Genomic DNA, 21142 nt, shown 5'->3' on the forward strand with positions numbered 1-21142 from the left:
ATCAGCTGTTTTAAGAACATTAGCTGTATCTTTTATTTTAATTGCCGGCTTTTGTGACCGAGTGGTTCTAGGCGCTTCAGACTGGAACCGCGGGATCGCTACGGTCGAAGGTTCGAATCCTGCCCCGTGCATGGATGTGTGTATGTCCTTAGGTTAGTTAGGTTTAAATAGTTCTAAGTTCTAGGGGACTGATGACCTCAGACGTTAAGTCCCATAGTGCTCAGAGCCATTTGAACCATTTTTTAAACTAATTATATTCATAAAATACGTTAACTACGGTTTACAACCGATAAAAATGTCAATATTTATGTCACAAGGCATGAGATTATCATGAATGTCATAACGATCGTGTGTGATCTGGCACTGTCTGCCAGAGCAGAGGGTGCACCATGTGTGGACAAACTCTTCAAAAACATGCTGTCAATTTTCTGAAGGATTATAGTGCAATTTCGCATGTGCTGACAATCACGTTGCACCATCACTACCATTTGGAGCCCTTTAGTGGCAGAGGGTTGAACCTTATGTCAGCAAAGTGGGAAAGTCAGTGGACATGACGTGTTATACTTCAACCGATATTGAGAACAGAATACAAATTTCGGAGGCATTACTTTTCGTTGTATCAGTACTGATCAGTGCTATGTTATGTACATGATCGATTATTTATTTGGACTCTACTTTGAATTTTATCTTTATTTGTGCCTTCGTGTACGATCTGTCAGTAACATAGTGTCATTGAAGAAACGGCTCCATGTAACTGAGTGCGTGTGACTTGCCAAGTAAATGCAAAAGCGTGTGCCATCACATCCCATAGTTATTGCTCTTTAAGCATTTCTCCGTGTTTAAAAGCAGTTCTAAAGTCAAGGGTTCAGTTTATGTAAATGGACAATGGTTAACAGTGCAATATTGTCACAGAGAAAGAAATTGTTTCTCTCTTGAAAGTAGTGCATGAAAGAGGAGATTTGTTTCTGAGACTGACAGTTGTCAAGCACTGCATCAGTCACCAATCCTCTGGAAATCTTACTGGATTTCTCTACATTTTAAGGCGTAGTAACCACCCTGTAGAGCACAGCATAGTCTGTCGAACACATTAAGGAGCATCACACACACCTCTTGTGCAAAGTTTCATTCTTTTACAGTTATGTAAAATTTAAACCTTATTTTATGTTTTTCGTCTTACTTGGAATTCGTTTACTCCACCTTCATTGTGAATAATAATAATAATAATAATAATAATAATAATAATAATAATAATAAAATACGACTTGCACCACTACATTCCATTAATTCCGTCTACTGCAAAACAGTGGAAGCAGAGTTGAGACCTAATATCTTCAGGTCCCTATTGGCATCTGCGAAAGGGGGCTCTAGAGGCGTCTAAAACGGTCGGGTTGGACAATTTCAAACCATCGATTTCTGTTACCGACAATATTAAGGCTGAATATGACATTTCATACACGTATATTACCGATACTATATTTGTCACGCGTAAGGACAAAGAAAAAGATAATTTTTGTAATCTAATGTATAACTATAATGGCTATTTTGCAATGCGGAACAGTTTGTGGAGGGAGTGACCATGTGACAGAGCAGAGTGTGGGGAAAGGAAATATTCGGAACAGTGTCCAGAGTCAAGTCCAGTGTACATCTGTTTTCAAGAGGCAAAAAAATGGTTCTGAGCACTATGGGACTCAACCGCTGTGGTCATTAGTCCCCTAGAACTTAGAACTACTTAAACCTAACTAACCTAAGGACATCACACACATTCATGCCCGAGGCAGGATTCGAACCTTCGACCGTAGCAGTCGCACGGTTCCGGACTGCGCGCCTAGAACCGCGAGACCACCGCGGCCGGCTTTCAAGATTCACACGGCACTAATGGCTCAAATATTTAAAAGAAACTTTAAACCATCTACCAACGAAATATTCATGTAGAGGCAAGCAAAAATGGAAAAATGACTAAAGAACACATGAAACGTTTTCTAACTTCAGTCCTTGGCGAGTTCGTGGAAAGAGCCTATTTCTGTGTGGTTCCTGGTTGTGTCATGCAGATTGTTCCCGTTTGGAAGCACGTTTTGCAAAGCAAGATGTTATGCCGAAGCTGTTGCCAACGAAAACAACGAAATTTTGCAAAACCCTTTATGTCTACTTTTTTCGGCAATGTAATCAGAAGGACTGCTGATTTTGTAATACCGGTACTACAATGTGTCAAACAACAAGTGAATTTACGTGATCATGATTTCACAATCAAACTTCACTCTGAAGTTTACAACCAATTATCTGCAGCAACGTACTCGCCTATGTTGCAATATGCCTAGCGAAAGGCAGGTTATGACACTGACATTGCCATACTATCGTTTGTAAATGGAATTAGTAAGGCTTTTGACATTCGACTGCTTGAATGAGAAAGTGATTTGGATACGAAAACTTGGATTTGGTGAGGCGTGCACGTTGTTCTCTTCCACTTCGTTTTAACATTTTCATCGAAATCCTGCATCTGAACTATGAGACCTAATATAACCATGAGTGCAGCGTATGTGTGGTTTGCACTGTGATAATTACTTTAAGCAGAGCGTTTTTGACAACGTTGCTTCAAAATATAATGATACACTAACGTCATTGAATTACGAATAATTTACTACTTGTTACTTTGTTTCTCTCTAAAATGTTACTTGTGGTATGATGCAGTTTTCCACGGAAATAACACAGATCATGGATTTTTTTACTGTCGACGCTTATTCTAATCATCGTTTCGTGCGGTTCTGAGCGTCTGAGGTCAAAGGCGTCCCTTGTAAGCTACAAAACACGACACGGCTAATGATAACACAGATGTGCTGAAATATGTTTGTAAAATAATGAGATTATTTAATAACATGAATGCAACGTATTAATGTTCCACAATAATATTCATTAGTTCGTTATGAACCGGATTTCGGCTTCTTAGGCTATCATCAAATAACTTAATATTATATAGGTTACCTAAGCGTCACAAAGAAAGCATTCCATTAAGCCTTGTAGTGTCTTCAGTCTCAGCACCTTGTCATAAATTAACAAAACAGTTAGATTCACTAATTAAAACAAAAATTAAATTTGAATTAAAATTTGGAATAGCCAATTCTCTTGCATTAGTGAAAAAAGTAAAGGATGTAACCATCCCATCTTGTGCAAAACTAGTCTCATTTGATGTTAGCAGAGTGTTTTCTAATATTCTTGTTCCAGAGGCAATGGAAATTTTAAGAGAATGGTTACATAAAACAAGAACAAATTCAATGAAGACAGAAGATATCTGGATGGCAGCTGAAATGAACTTTAAGCAGAATTACTTCCAGTTCCACCATACAGTCAGTCAGATGAAATAGCGGTGGGGTTCCCACTGAGTCCCTTATTAGCTTAAATGTTTATGGATATTTTTGTGCAGACATTTTTAGATATAGTGCCTCTAAGTTCTAAAATACATCATTGGAATAGGTAAGTTGATGATTTAGCACGCTTTTGGGCATGTGCCACCAGACAAAGTAATAAATTTTCCAACATTTGAATTCACACCAGAGTAAAATCAAGTTTATGATAGAGTTGGAAGAGACTCCATTGACATCAGTAACCAACAGCATTTATTTTAGATATACAGGAAAGTAACCTCAACAGACACAGTAATACTAGCCAGTCTCCCGCATCCCATAACACATAAAGATGCGGCCTTACAATCCAGGGTGCTTCGCGTCCTATTTGTACCCCAAACCAAACCAGATTTTGAAAATGAGTTGAAAATAATTAAAGAAGCACACAGTTTTAATCTGCCAGGAAGTTTCGGGATCTGTTTTGTTTCCCAAATGTTTAATAGGATTTTGTGGATTTTTCCTGTTAATCTTCCATCATTTAGTTTCCATAGTTCTGGAATAATTCCATCTTCTCCTGGGGCTCTATTGTTTTTCGGTCTTGATAATTTCTACTATTTCGTTGATGGTTGGTGGTTTAGCGTCCGGATTTGGTGTAGACGTCTGATAGTGAATATCCTCTGTAGGTCTTTCGCAGTTGGGAAGTTAGTTGAAATAGTCTGCGAGGATTTGGCAGTTATTCTTCGTGTTAGTTTCTAGTGAACCATCCGGTTTCTTGAAGCAAAGATTGGGTGGCTGGTATCCTGCAATATGTTCTTTAAACGTCTTATAAAAATTCCTGGTGTTGCTCTTCTTGAAGTCTTGTTCTATCTCATCTAGTCGCCGTTTGTCGTAATATCTTTTTTCCCTCCGAATAGTTTTCGAAATTTGTTTTCGGATTACTAGAAATTGTTGCCATTTTTCTGATGTTTTGTGACTATTGGAGTTTTTCCAGGCATTGGTTCTTTCTTCTTTTACTTGGTCACATATTATATTCTACCAACTGTGTTTTCTCCTTCTCGGGAGTTGGCCCAATCTCATCGCGGATTTGAGGACGTCCACAAGTTTTTTGTTATTATACGTAATATATATTTATTATAACGGTACTTTCATTGGCACCGACCCGAAAACAGAGGAACACAAATGAAAAGACAGCACAACACTTTTTGCAAAACAAGACTTTCCACACAGAAATTCTGTGAGCTTTGAAGAACACACAGTTTTAAATCCAGAAAGCGAACTGTGCAAGACGCACAGTGGTCAAAAAATGGTTCACAAAGCCGTTGAGAAAGGAAACCAGCAAATATTTTCAGTCGAGTTTGGTGCCAGAATCTGTTCTGATGAAAGAATAAAGGGGGACTCACACTTGACGGAACGTCACCGTCGCGCCCGCCATGCCAGAGTGGTGGTGTTCACAGGCGCTGCCGACAGCACGTCATCGACACGTAACGTCACGTCAAGGTTTATCGGGAAGTATGTTTCGACGCGATGTTTCTCTGTTGCTGCCAGCAAGTAGCAGCTCCATATTGTTTTGTTTAGTTCAGCAAAACGGCCCATGTAGACATATCTTAAGCAAACTATCAGCTTCTGCTGAGATGATACTGGACATCCAAATGTTGAATTTCTCTTCCATTTTTTTATTAATATCTTGCTTAACAGGTAAAAATACTGTTGCTTAGAAATTCTGAAATATTTGTAGAACGATGACTCCTGCTCTTCCAGCTCCATGTAAGTGTGTGGAACTCTTCTTCTGAGTCTCGATTTTTTAACGATTTTTGTGACGGACTTTTTGCTCGCTGTTCCTATTCTTCGTCAAGTGCAACAGTATTCATAGCTAGCTACTTTAAGCTTAATTTCCCAATTTTATGACGATTTGCCATGAATTACGAAATACAGCTTCCGGTGCGTATTTTATGAAACAGCTATAACGTGCCGTGTAGTGTGAATGCTGAGGAATTCCTCTGACCGTCGACGCTCAAAAATATGGCGGTTACGCGACAGTACGTTTCGACAAGTGCGAATCCACCTTAAGAAGCAGTTGCCATCAGAGCATGTAAAAAATATAACAAAACACTGACACTAACTTCTAGAAGAAGCCACTCGTAAGCAGAACTGTCACTTGACCTTTAATATGGAAGGTGGTTGTAAACTTTTAATTGTGGTGTTGTAGTCTTCGGTCCAAAGACTGGTTTGATGCAGCTCTCCATGCTACTCTATCCAGCGCAAACCTCTTCATCTCCGAGTAACAGCTGCAGCTTACATCCTTCTGAACCTGATTAGTGTATTCATCTCTTGGTCTCCCACTACGATTCTTACCCTCCACGTTTCCCTCTAACTATAAACTGGTGATCCTTTGAACGAGTCCCGCCAACTGATCCCTTGTTCTAGCCAAATTATGCCCCAAATTCCTCTTCTCCCCATTTCTATTCAGTACCTCCTCATTAGTTACGTGATCTACCCTTTCTAATATTCAGCATTCTTCTGTTTTAATTATTCTTTCAAAAACTATATAACATTGTGATGTTACCGTTTTCTATATATTCATCCTTCACCCTGTGTGTGGACATTGGATTACCCACGAAGTAACAATAACCGCCCGTTTATCAATGGTATTGAAGTTAGTACACACAAGCCTCGGGTTACTTCTAATTTGCATCTTTATAAGTGTCGTAACAAAAGCAAAATTTAAATACTTTCAAAGAAGATTTATCACAGTAAGGAATATCACGCACTATCTAATATTATTCATACCATACTGGTAACCACATATCACCATTCAAACAGGCGTATAATTTGCAAATGAAATAATTTATTTTATATGATATTATATAAATGGTTTCATTATTTATTAGACAACCGAGTAATAATAAACGGTAACGCAAACAAAAGTAGCCTGTGTAAGTATAACGAAAATACAATGAAGTTACAGAAACGAGGAGCTGAAACAGACTTGCCATTTATTTGCAATGAAAAATAGACTGAAAAATACCTTTATAGAAGGTGTGCAGGTCTAAGCATATTCAGATACACCCAGCGTAAAGTTCGGATATCAGTGGCGGCAACCTCATGGCTATGTTGTCTTTCAGTTCCTTTATTTTGTGTGGATTTCTTTCATGGGGCTGCTCTTCATGTGTCCCCACAGGAAAAAAATCATAAGTTGCTAGAGCCGGCGAACATGGTGCCCATAAATGTTTGCTGACAGTTTGTTCCAGTGAAGACATCATGGACTCATTTCAGGAATATCTTAGATGTGTGGCATGTTGCCCTATCTTGGTTAAAGAAACAGGATTGTCTTTCGATATGCAGTGAGTTGACTACAAAGTGTATCAAAAATTTCTATATATCCAATCACGTTGAGGATATTGTCGAACAATGTTGATCCAATGATTCGCATTCCTGTTACACCACACAGAATGCCGATTTTTTCATCACGGAGAGGTTGCCGCCACACAATATTAGTATTCTATATAGACTCTTTATTTCCCTCTTTGCTGGCAGTCCTCTATCCCGATACATGACCGTAAAATTTCACGAATGTCATTAATAGAACCTGTTTACTAATATGTTTCCTTAATTTTCAGTTGTTTCATTTATTGAGAAAGTCATTTTGCAGACTGCAAAGAGAAACTTATAACTTTAATGTCGAAATGAACTGAAACCCTGGCAGAAGAATGCAGACAGTGAATTATAGCATAAAACTGTCCATTGTCGTGGCTGTTGACTCCATTTCAGAAGTCAAAATATTGCATTCGCATTCAAAGGGAAGGCGGGCTGCACTTAACTGAGCCACCCTGTAAAACGGATGTAGTCATAAATGTGTGCAAAACACAATACATTAGTTGTTTACTAATTTTGACAGAGTAAGTCGCATCATATTATATAGTTGCTTAAGTCTGCTGCTTATTACAATGGAAAGATAAATATGGAATTATCGTTTATTCACAAAATCCACACAGTGTTGTTGTAATGTGGCGCTCATTACACATGAGTTTTCACATTTCCTGCAACTTTTTCCTGCTTTCATCTTCCTTTTGTTTGATTGAGATTTGCAGACAAAACAGTCATCAATGAGTTTCAGCTGTGCAGGGGCATATCGTTTTGGCTGAGCCCACACTCATTCAGGAATCAGAATTAGAGGTCCTCCTACCAAGGAAAATTTTTTCAAGTAATAAGAATTTGTTAATGCAGGTACAGTGGAAGACATTGCCAAATTGTTCAATCAGATACAATAGAATCAGTCTGAGTGAGTGAGTCACAATTTTTGGGGTGATGACTGTTTCATCTGTAAATAATGTATACTGGTAAGCAAACAATATCCAGAATGTTGTGAAACTGCTATGGCCCATCTCCGTGTTCTTCTTGTCACGGTGCAATGAAAACACAACTTGTTTATATTGTCAATGCCCCCTTTCGCGCTTTTGTAAACATCTGGCTTTAAAAGAGGGTCAGAAATGATGCATCACAATGTATTATGGATAACTTGGGAACTGCTTTCCTCTTCTTTTGACATTTGAACACAAAGAACCGTTATCTTCACTGACTCCAAAGATAGACAACAGTTCATGGCATAAAGAGGAATGTTGCATTTTTGGGGGTAGATGGGAGTCGTTTCTTTTTACAGTGCCAACTGGACAAATCCAAGTCATCAGCAAACTTGCTGATGGCAAAGTTCTGAAAAAATTGTCAATGACCATACTTCTGCTGGTACCTCTGAGATGGTAACATAAATCTTTTAATACCCTCCACCCTTCATTAGCTTCTCTTCCAGAAGCAGATTTATCTGTATAAATTTGGCCAGTTATTCGATAAGAATTTTGTGAATCACAAACCCACCAAGCCTTGAAGCCATATAGGTTTGGCTTTGAGGGTAGGTACTGAATTAACTCCTGGCTTTCCTATGTAAGAAAACCTCTGCTCATAAGCATGAGGCAATCAGTAGGCACATAGTTTTTACGAAGATTTGAATAAAGCATTTCAGATATTTGAAGTATCACAGCAGCTTTGTCTCGTCCCAAGCGTTCCGCCCTAATATTCACATTGTCACATCTTATACATCTTCTTACCTGCCAAAACCTGTCGAAGGAGAAGCTCACATGATACTATGGGAATGAATTTTTTTTTCATATTCCCTTTGTGTGTTTACTATTAGAGAATCTTACTCAAGTTACAGCACACCAAAATATACATAAAATTCTTCAGTTGCAAATGGCGTCCACACTTTCATTGCTCGTTCTGAATTGGTTATAATTTGTCAGTATCTGATTTGCTTTCCTGTTGGTTTCATGTACTCTTCTATTAAACATTTCGCCTGTAAATATTGTCTTGTAGGTATTTTGTTGCATATGTTGGCGCAGCCCTTTCCCGCAAAATATTATGCTTCAGCATTTTTTTTTTTTTTTTGTTCTAGAAGGTTCCTTATGGCATTCAGTTCAATCTTTACCACATATAATGTCTACAGAAGACACAATAGCTTTATTGTTTTCATCAGCTCTGTCATTTACTTTCCTGTTACTATCGGTCGCCTCTCTTTCAACTTCATTATTACTACAAGCATAACTAGGATCTTCAACGTCTGAAGCAGTAGCATCTTCCTTACTTGGAATCCGTTGGTCTGTAGAACCTTCCTCACTGACCTCTGTAGTTTCATCCTTTTCTGGATTAACAGATTTTTCTAATATAATCTTATCTTGCTTTGTTGCTTAATCTGTTGTGTTCAGATACAGAGAATCGCTGTATCCATGGTAATCCAGAGCTGAGATTTACTGTAGCAAAATTCACACTGCACTGAATAGTTGATAATGTTATGCCACAGTAGCAAGCAACAATTAGACTGCATTATTGTAACGATTTTGTCTATACCCAGAGCTGAGTGTTTCTAATTGTGGCTGTTCAACAAATTCACTGTGTTGCCCTGGTAACCTAGTTATACAGCAAAGTATAATTTTTTGCGTGTGGACACAAAGGTTAATGCAACGTACTTTTTCCAATGATACATGACCTGACTCATACTTTGATTATGGAAGTGTGAATTTTGGCTGTTCAAGAAATATTCCACATTGAAAACTTACGCCCATTTGGAAAATGGCTGCCTCCTAATGGTTTTTTTGCCAGAGAAAAAATAACTGGGTGGAGAATATGGGGATGTGGTAAAATTTGATAGCCTAAAGATACAGCACGTCTGTCTTCTGCACACAATGAGGTGGGAGATTGTAATGTAGCAAAAGCATGCCCCCAGAGAGTTCGTTGTGACTCGTCGTCTTGACAGCCTCACATTACCTCATTTGGAGATTCTGCCAGTATGTTCTTGTGGAGATTTGTCCCTTACCATCATAACCTGTTAGGACCATACAATGACAGTTCCAAAGCACACTCCGCATCAACTCAAGCATAGACGATCGGATCTTCGCCTGTTTCGATGGTCACTAATCCACTTATTTTCACTGCTTGCTTTACTCCTTTCTTTTGGGGTCACAGTGAACAGGAAAGGGAATGACTCACTGTGGTACAAAGTGCCTCCACAGTGCGCTGTATAATGATGTGTGGATTACGCAGGTAGAAAATTTGATAAATATAGATACACCCTGCACTCATTCACTGGAATTAAATGGCTGACGAAGCTTCTGTGTTAGGTGAACACATTTGCTACATATCTGCTGCTGCATCGGATTTCTGGGCTGTTTCATTGGGTGTGAGTAGTTGTGGAATCCTGTAGGTGTCAATCTTTGTCATGTTCAAAATGTGATGCAACGTGTAGAAAATTGACCTGCAAGACTTTCCACTTTTTTCCACTATCAAGCTCGATCCTTGAGCACCATGTAACCCACTTGCTGGTCCTTCTCTGACAAATGGGCTGCCACTTCATTCTTCATCTTCAGAGAAGTAACACCGATTCAGCTGTAAAATCCTTTTACACTTAGGCACTACCACAGGTGTAAAAGCAAGTACAACCTAAAGCTAAGATGAAACTGTAATGACACACATAGTCACTGGAGTCAAGTTTAATTTATATAACATAGTACGAAAAAACACAGCGTTCATTGCCAGTCCCGTAAGATGGAATGTCCGCAAAAATGCATAAGTCCTGTAAGTTGTAAGATATGGTGAAGAATGCTCCGGAAAAACCTATTAACAAGGATAAAAAAACAACGAGGAGGAACTTACGTAACGGATAAGGAGGAGACGTAAGAGGCACTAACTCAAAATCGCCATGTGGAGGTGAAGATCCACTATCATAATTTATTTAGGTGGCAATCCACTAGCTAAAAACTTTTGACAGCCATAATAGCAGTTAGTCATGGAAAATCAAGCGTTGTGTATGGATTCCCATTAACACTTAGAATAAAACATGATACTATAACAAGCAGGTGTAACCCACAACTTGAATTCTTAGCTAGCAAGCCAGATAACTTGAACATAGCATGAAAATTAGAGAGACGAAAACAAAGAATCCTAATGTGTTGTGCAGAAACGACAATGAGTAAACTAAATCACACCCAAAAACACGGTGATTTGCTGCAAATTCGTACCATACCAAACCGTCCGCCTGCTTAGGTGGATGGTTACGTGCTCGCCTCCCATGCAGAGGGGCCCGGACTCGATTCCGGCCGGGTTGGAGATATTCTCCGCTCGTGGACTGGGTGTTGTGTTGTTCTCATCATTATTTCCTCATCACCGGCTTGCGAGTCGCCCAATGTGGCGTCGACTGAAATAAAACTCGCACTCGGCGGCCGAACTTCCCCGCATGGGGCCTCATGGCCAGCAATGCCATAGGATCATTTCATTTTTTTGTACCATATCGTCCTGATTTTGGGTACAATGTAGTTAGCACATTTGCAGCATATTGCCTTGTTTTTGGTATGATTTAGTTTACTTATACACTACTGGCCATTAAAATTGCTACACCAACAGGAAATGAAGATGATAAACGGGTATTCTTGGACAAATATATTATACTAGAAATGACATGTGATTACATTTTCACGCAATTTGGGTGCATAGATTCTGAGAAATCAGTACCCAGAACAACACACTCTGGCCGTAATAACGGCCTTGATACGCCTGGGCATTGTGTCAAACAGAGCTTGGATGCATAGGCAGCTACAACACGATACCACAGTTCATCAAGAGTAGTGAATGGCGTATTGTCACCAGCCAGTTGCTAGGCCGCCATTGACCAGACGTTTTCAATTGGTGAGAGATCTGGAGAATGTGCTGGCCAGGGCAGCAGTCGAACATTTTCTGAATCCAGAAAGGCCAGTACAGGACCTGCAACATGCGGTCGTGCATTATCCTGCTGAAATGTAGGGTTTCGCAGGGATCGAATGAAGGGTAGAGACACGGGTCGTAACACATCAGAAATGTAACGTCCACTGTACAAAGTGCCGTCAATGCGAACAAGAGGTGCCCGAGGCGTGTAACCAATGGCACCCCATACCACCACGCCGGGTGATCCGGCAGTATGGTGATGACGAATACACGCTTCCAATGTGAATTCACCGCAGTGTCACCAAACACGGATGCGACCATCATGATGCTGTAAACAGAACCTGGATTCCCATTCATGCACCCAGGTTCGTCGTTGAGTACACCATGGCAGGCGCTCGTGTCTGTGATGCAGTGTCGAGGGTAACCACAGCCATTGCCTCCTAGCTGATAGTCCATGCTGCTGCAAACGTCGTCGAATTGTTCGTGCAGATGGTAGTTGTCTTGTAAACGTCCCCATCTGTTGACTAAGGGTCCGAGACGTGGCTGCACGATCCGTTACAGCCACGCGGATAAGATTTCTGTCATCTCGACTGTTAGTGATACGAGGTCGTTGGCATCCAGCACGGCTCTCCGTATTACCCTCCTGAAACCACCGATTCCATATTCTGCCAACAGTCATTGGATCTCGACCAACGCGAGCAGCAATTTCGGGATACGATAAACCGCAATCTCGATAGGCTGCAATCCGATCTTTATCAAAGTCGGAAACGTGATAATACGCATTTCTCCTCCTTACACGAGGCATCACAACAACGTTTCACCAGGCAACGCCGGTCAACTGCTGTTTGTGTATGAGAAAGCGGTTGGAAACTTTCCTCATGTCAGCACGTTGTAAGTGTCGCCAACCTTGTGTGAATGCTCTGAAAAGCGAATCATTTGCATATCACAGCATCTTCTTCCTGTCGGTTAAATTTCACGTCTGTAGCAAGTCATATTCGTGGTGTAGCAATTTTAATGGCCAGTAGTGTATCAGAGATTTGTTCAAAACATTCCAGAACGTTGTCCATAAAAATTTTCTGCGCTTATCTTTTACTTACTGTGCAAAGTGTACTTCGAAATACTCTCCTCCACAATTGATACACCGCTCCCAATTCTGTTCCCATTTCCGGAAGCAGTCTCGGCACGCTTCTTGCTGGATCGCTCGAAGCGCTGTCTGCCAATTTTCTTTTATCTCGTTTATCGTTACAAATTTTCGTCCTTTCAAGGGGGTTTGCAACTTCGGAATTAAAAGGACGTCCACAGGGGCCTCTTAGGGAACATCTCGTTCTCATTTTCCAGACCCAGAACTCTTCACATACTGAGAAGCGTAAGTCTTTCTGGTCTTGACTCATGAGCCGTGGGACGAACTTGGCGCAACACGATGCACTCCAAGATGCTATGCCAGGGTTTCATGATGTAATGCAACAGAAATGTAGACGTCGAAGAGCGTCCTGAACAGGGGACAGCTTTAATTAGATATCGATCATTTTTAAGCCGTGTGAACCATCAGTAATACTGAGTATGGTTTAAGGATTCATCACTGCATGTTTCCTGCTTCATTTGGCGTATCTCTGTAAAAGTTTTCTCGAGTTTCAAGCCAAACAATACAGACGCGCTGCTGCTCTCCCTCTGCCACCTCAAAATCAGCAAACTCTGCCACACAACGTTCTACTCAATACAGCACTGAACAATAAGTGACAGATTACAGCAATGAAATGTCCGGTAGTAATACATTAGGCACAGGTGTGTGCGGGGATGCCAACCGCATTTTGCTCCAGCATACCACTGGCGCGAAATTACGAATGTTCCTGAATTTTTTGAACAGAGCTCGTACACGACAGTATACTCTCCTTCCATCACTCCCAGTGAGCAGCATCGACAATGGTAGGAGAACAGTAAACAAGTTCGTTGGCCGAGAGTGGTCCCACGGCAATGCTAGAGTTTATCACCAGCATTAAGAAGGCATAACTCCTCTGACACAATAAGGCCTTCGACAACCCGTCCCCTGGCGCACGTTGATGAAAATCCCATACACATTGTGTAGGAAGGGTCGGCGGGGGGAGGGGGGGGGGGGGGAGAGGTAGCAGTACACGTTGGAAAGACTCATCTAACCAGACTTCGCTGGGCGGAGATACACATTGTAGATGCTAACAGCAAATGGAATAAGGGCAGTACAGCAACTGCCTGAATGGAGACAGAGATGGAGTAGCAAGTGTGATTCACAAACATAGCCACTGCACCTTTAGCCCTGTTTCCACTGACGTCATCCTTCTGTTGAGTGCTGAACTCCCTGAAGCTCAGGGGCCATTTATCTGGGTGGTTTATGTTTTCCTTCGACCCTCTGAACGTAGGAGCAGAAACATAAGAAGGAGGAGAACGGAGTGGACTCTAGGGTTCATCGAAGCTGTTCCATATCTATATAAACGATGTAGAAGACAATGTGAGCAGCTGTCTGAAAGCGTTTGCAGATGATGCTTCGTTTATCGTCTAGTAAAGTCATCAGAAGATCAAAACAAATAGCAAAACGATTATAAACTGTGTCTGTATGGTGCAAAAATGGCAAAATTGACTCTAAATGATAAGTGTGAAGTTATTCACACGAGTGCTAAAAGGAATACGTTAAATTATAAATCAGTCAAATCTCAAGGGAATAAATTCAACAAATATCTGGGAATTGCAATTACGAACAGCTTAAATTGGAAAGAACACACAGAAAATGTGGAAGGAGAAGGTGAATCAAGCGTTTTATGGGCAGAACACCTAGAAGCAGCAACGTATCTCCTAAAGCGAGTACCTACATTACGCTTGTCCACCGTCTTTTGCAGTACTGCTGCGCGGCCTGGTATCCGTATCATATAGGGTTAACGAAGTACTTCGAGAAAATTAAAAGAAGTGCAACACGTTTTGCAATACCGAGAAATAGGGGAGACAGTATCGCAGACATGATACAGGATTTGGTGTGGACAACATTAAACACAGAGGTTTCTCGTTGCGGCGAGATCTTGTCACGAACTTTCAATCACCAGCTTTATATTTTGTAGATGTCGACCTACATACAGAGAAGCGTTAGTCAAAATAAAGTAAGGAAAATCAGTGCTGGAACGGAAAGACATAACTGATTGTTTTACCGCGTACCCTTCGAGAGTGGAATAATATAAAATTATTGTGAAGGTGGTTCGATGAACCCTTTGCCATCTAGTTATGGGTGATTCGCAGAGCATCCGTGTTGATGTAGATGTATATGTAAGTCCATGGCCAAGTTGTCATCGCCTCAGTGTTCAGGATCTGAGAAGCTGTGGTGTCACCGCCAGACACCACACTTGCTAGGTGGTAGCCTTTAAATCGGCCGCGGTCCGGTAGTATACGTCAGATCCGCGTGTCGCCACTATCAGTGATTGCAGACCGAGCGCCGCCACACGGCAGCTCTAGAGAGACTTCCTAGCACTCGCCCCAGTTGTACAGCCGACTTTGCTAGCGATGGTTCACTGACAAATTACGCTCTCATTTGCCGAGACGATAGTTAGCATAGCCTTCAGCTACATTATTTGCTACGACCTAGCAAGGCGCCATGATCAGTTTCTATTGATATTGTAAATCATGTACCGTCAAGAGCGAAGTTCGTCATTAATGGATTAAAGTTAATTATTCCACCAGCTACGTCCGTTTTTCTCAATTCTAATTCTCTTGTCATGTTCCAGACTTCACGCCAGCCTACGTGAGCTAAAACGCGTGCATTTCGGCCTCCTTTAGCAAGACGGTTGGCTCTCTTGCCAACCACAACAGAAGCCACGTGCTTTGATCCTGCTTAGCCTCAGTCCTCTCCTTCAGACTTGACGACACGGGGGTAGGCTGTGCCACCGCATTGTAGAGCACTTACTCTGCCAGAGTATCATCACCAGCAAGAGAGGAAACAGTGGTCACTGGTGGGAGTTTGCGTGGGGACAGCAGCTGTCGCAAGATGGAACTGTCGCTGCCACAAGCGCACGTGCAAGAACATTTCTTGGTACATGGTCCATGGGTGACGTCTGGATGGGAACACTCACAATCGCACTTTCTTCGTGAGTACTGCAGTATACGGACTGAAAAGATTGGAGGTTGAAGGGATTCGTACATTTGCTTCGCTTCGGTATACGACATGTATGTAAACATCTTTAACTTTTGGATTTTCTTTTCTTCCTTGTACAACATACAGTTTCTCCTCCAAGTTGGATATTTACTAAACAATTGACACAAAGGGCAGGCAGGTGCATGTAGTTCCACCAGAGTGGGCGTGGGCGCCATAGTACCATTACCATACGTAGTTCGTCCATTACACCTAAGCCGGGGTAGCCGCGCTGTCTTACGTGCCTTGTCACGGTCCATGCGGCGTCCCCCGTCGGAGATTCGAGTCCTCCCTCGGGAATGGATGTGTGTGTTGTCCTTAGCGTAAGTTATTTTAAGTTAGATTAAGTAGTGTGTAAGTTCAGGGACCGATGACCTCAGCAGTTTGGTCCCATAAGACCTTAAGACAAATTTCCAAATTTTCCATTACACCCAACAGTTGTGTGACCGAATTTCTGGCACTTGAAACACCTTATGCAGTTGATACAGTTAGTGAAGTATAGCCCGACTTTGTCTTAAATATCTGGCTTTAATATATTCTTGCAAAGCCGTTAAATCAAACGTCAAAGTAAATCAGTCTGATTTTTCCAGTTTTCCACCCCTTCGTCAGCCCATTCCTCCTCTAGCTCTGAAGTGCCCATATCCATTACGTCATTGCATGTGACCACTCCTTGGCTATAGTTAAGGGTACAGTGCTGTTCAACTGCAGTAGTAGGGTACTCACCCTAAAGTGTGATCTTCAAATGGTTGTTAAATTTCCTGTCATGTAGCTGTTTCGACCAGCCATTATGCAACCGTTAAACAGATTTGAGTGTTGCAGCCAAATCATCAAGCCCTTTTTGGATACAGAGAGGGTATACCTTCTCAAACGTACCATCCTCTCTCTTCATTAGCATGCAGCAAACCTTGAAATGTAGGGAAATTTGGTAGAGGTTTTTACCATCCTCGTGATCCGGGCCCACAGCTTAGGAACTCCAGGTTCGCCGAGTCCATATCCAGTAAGCGAATGCTGAGATGCTGAGCTCCTGAGGGAAGCCACAAGTGAGCGAGAAGCACTACACTGCTTCTTTCGTAAGTTTTTCTATATAATAACAAGCCGTGAATGAGAGAAGAGCGGTTTTATAGTATAGTATAGTATTGTATTGTATTGTATTTTAACTGGGGACTTAGAAACGACGGAAGAGGCTCCGTCCCCGCCGCAGCCGCAGTGATCCACAACCCCGCGACGACTACCGCAGTCCACTTCACCCCTCCGTCGCCCCCACACCGAACGCAGGGTTACTGTGCGGTTCGGCCCTGGTGGATCCCCAGGAAACGTCTCACGCCAGACGAGTATAACCCCTACGTTTGCGTGGTACAGTAATGGTGTACTCGTACGTGGAGAACTTGTTTGCGCAGCAATCGCCGACGTAGTGTAACTGAGGCGGAATAAGGGGAACCAGCCCGCATTCGCCGAGGTACATGGAAAACCGCCTAAAAACCATCCACAGGCTGGTCGGTTAACCGGGCCTCGACACAAATCCGCCGAGTGGATTCGTGCTGGGGACCAGGCGCTCCTTCCCGCCCGGAAAGCCGTGTTTTAGACTGCACGGTCAATCGGGCGGCCGGTTTTATAGTAACTCCATTTACCATCAGATGCCGGTGAGCGAAAATAATTCTTTGTGTCTTTCATACTTTTGAACATTACTATTGATAAGAGAATGGCGTTTTTATCATAACACCGTTTATCATAGCACCGTTTATCATCACTCGCCAGTGAGCGCCAACCATTCTGTTGCTTCTTTCATAAGCTTTTCTATTTAGTGTTAAGAAGATAACAAAAGAAGGACAGTTTTGTTGCAACGCCATATATCTACCAGTTGCCAGTAAGCGAGAAGCATTCTGCTTCTTTCGTACGTTTTTCCATATGGTACTAAGAAGGACTAAAAGAAGGATGGTTCCTTCATAACACCATTTGCCTTCAGTCAGCAGTGGGTGAGAAGCAATCTGTTGCCTCTTTCACAATTTTCAACATTTGATATTGATAAGCAAATGAGAGCAGAACGGTTTTATAGTAACACTGTTCATCACCAGTCGCAAGTGAAGGAGAAGTATTCCCCTCCTTCTTTCATAAGATTTTCTGTTTACTATTGTGAAGGAATGAAAGGACAGATTTGTGGTAACACCGTTTACGATGTGGGAGAGGTTCGAAGTGGTTCAAATGGCTCTGAGCACTAGAACTACTGAAACCTAACTAATATAAGGACATCATACACATCCAGGCCCGATGCAGGATTCGAACCTGCGACCGTAGCGGTCGCGCGGTTCCATACTGAAGCTCCTAGAACCGCTCTGCCACCTCGGCCGGCGCTGGGAGAGGTGACCAGGTCGCTTGAGTTGAGGCCCAGCATAGAAGACCACCAGCAGGGAGGAAGAAACTGGTGCATCCGGCAACATACTAGGGCATGATGGTGTCGGCAACAGTTGCTGGAGCGACGACGTTTGAGGGGGCAGAGGTCACACAGAGACCTCCACTTCCAAGCTCGTCTCCCTGGGATCTGCCAGTGGGGTCCAAGACCATAAGTTGTAGCTGTGTGGGCAAGGGAGTGATAAGTGTGGGCGTTCCAGGACTGACTGAATTGATGGCGGTAGTGCAGTTGGTATGTGTGAAACAGAGCTGGTTGGAATACTGTGCTCCAAACCCTCAGAGTGTCCACTATTGTGATGTGCTGTCCATGGGTGGTAACCACTGTGGGTGGTATCCACGAGGGTTTGACCCCATACTAGGAGGCCTGCATACCTGAACCCAGCAGAAAGCACATAGCACCATGCTTCCCTGGGCTGTGGGGCCAGGAGGTGGAGGACAGCTCTTGTCTGTCTCCCATGGTGGAGCTCTGCCAGACTGTGATTGTGGAAACTGATGGTCCTCCAGGTTCTGAGAAACAGCATGACCACCTGGTGGAAGAATGCACCTCTTTCAAATTTTTTTGCTTGAACTTACGCACTTCACCATTGGAAGAGGGGTGAAACGGTGGACTAAACAGGTGTTTTATGCCACTGGAAATACAGAACTGTTCATTGGTTACCACAGTGAATTGGGGTCCACTGTCCAGAATAATGGTGTGAGGAAGTCCTTCAATGGCTACAGTCTGGATAAGAGCAGTGAGCATGGCAGCAGTGATAGGGGATGTCATGCTGAACACCTGTGAGCAGTTAGAATAAACTTTCATGACAGTGAACCACATTCCTAGGAAAGGGCAGCTTTAGTCTGGATGCTGTCCCAGGAGAAACTAAGCGTGGGCCAGGAGACAAAACAGTGGGGTGAAGTAGCCTGATGCCGTGGATGCTGTCCCAGAAGAATCTAAGGGTGGGCCAGAAGACAAAACAGTGGGGTGAAGTAGCCTGATGCCAGGCACGAGCCAAACATTTGTGCATCATGGCCATGAGTCCTAGCTTGTAGGCATGTTGCCTTGTAATGGCTTTCAATTGCAACGTACCCCAATGGCCACAATGGAGAGCCACACGAGATAGCTGCGCGGTCTAGGGCGCCTTGTCATGTTTCGCGCCGAGTTAAAACATCATTGAGAAGAATGGGTACTCTAGAAAGGAAATAAATAGAGTTTTGCAACAGAATAACAGGAGGCCTAAGGACAACGATAGGACACAGTGATGGAACAACACGGTTTCTCTACCCTTCATCAAAAAAGTAACGGATCAAATAGGCAAGATTTTAAGGAAAGTTAACGTTCGACCAGTTTTCAGTCCAACTAAGAAAATAGGCCAAGCACTTGTTCCGTTAAGGATAAAAGTCCCCCTGTGTCTGCAAGTGGTGTATACAAGATTCCGTGTACGTGTTGGCAAGTCTACATTGGAACTACAAAGAGAAGTGTGAATGCACGGTTGAAGGAGCATAAAAGTCTTTGCCGACTAGGGAAGACAGACAACTCAGCCGTCGCGGAACATGCTCAGCAGTCGGGTGATCACTTAGTGAAATTTTCGGAAACTGAAGTTTTATGTACTATTATCCACGGATATATAGAGAAGCCATCGCAATATATAAACATGGCGATAATGTTAACAGAAAAGTAGAAGCTATTAAACTCAGCGATATATATGGACAGTGGCGCTACAGAATCGGTGAGAAGTTTTAACCTCTGAAGTACTATGATCGATAGTTATATTTTGTACTTGAGAAGGTTTACCTCTGTTATCACGTGAAATCCAGACCACGCCCACTTTCCACGGTATTTAGGCCGTTCTTCGACGTCCGACTCGTCAGTTGGCAAGACTAAGCACAACCAGGATCGCCTACGAAGATGTTCAACCTAGCTTTGGACGCAACGTCAGTGATAGAAGAGTTCCATGGACCACGGCCATACTACCCGCAAGAATTCTCGGCAGCTGAAACCTGCAAATCATCTCTAATCTCCGTCATCGCTGCGACTGGAAAAAGATCCTGCAAGAAAGGGACCAACGACGACTGAAGAGAATCGTTCAACGCGACCGAAGTGCAACCCTTCGGCAATTTCTGTTGATTTCAGTTCTGGGCCACCAACAAATGTCAGCGTGCGAATCATTCAACAAAACATCATCGATATGTGCTTTCAGAGCGGAAAGCCCACTCGTATATCCTTGTTGATTGCACGACGCGAAGCTTTACGTCTCTCCTGGGCCCGTCGACACCGACATTGGACTGTTGAAGACTGGAAACATGTTACCTGGTCAGAAGAGTGTCGTTTCAAATTGTATCGATCGGATGGACGTGTACGGGTATGGACACAACCTCACGAATCCATGGACCCTGCATGTCAGTGGGGGACTGTTCAAGCTGGTGGAGGCTCTGTAATAGTGTGAGGTTTGTGCAGTTGGAGTGATAGGGGATACTTCTAGATGCGACTCTGACAGGTGACAGGTGCGTAAGCATCCTGTCTGATCACCTGCATCCATTCATGTCCATTGTGCATACCGACGGACTTGGGTGATTCCAGCAGGACAATGCAAAACCCCATACTCCAGAATTGCTTCAGAATGGTTCCAGGAACACTCTTCTGAGTAAACACTTCCGCTGGACGTCAGACTCCCGAGACATAAACATTATTGTCTTTCAAATCGTTCAAATGGCTCTGAGCACTATGCGACTTAACTTCTGAGGTCATCAGTCGCCTAGAACTTAGAACTAATTAAACCTAACTAATCTACGACATAAGGATGCAGAAGGCAATGGAAACCACTGCATTAAAGACATGTAACGTGTATCCACAGGACATGTGGCCTGTAGTTGAAGAAGTGTCATGATGATTTCTCCATTGGCAAAAGATTCCGGAATAGTCCCCCATTCGGATCTCCGGGAGGGGACTACCAAGGGGGAGGTTACCAAGAGAAAAGGATTGAATAATCAACGACAGGATAACGTTCTACGAGTCGGGGCGTGGAATGTCAGAAGATTG

The sequence above is a fragment of the Schistocerca gregaria genome, chromosome 7, assembly GCF_023897955.1.
Source record: "Schistocerca gregaria isolate iqSchGreg1 chromosome 7, iqSchGreg1.2, whole genome shotgun sequence".
In the NCBI taxonomy this organism is placed as follows: domain Eukaryota; kingdom Metazoa; phylum Arthropoda; class Insecta; order Orthoptera; family Acrididae; genus Schistocerca; species Schistocerca gregaria.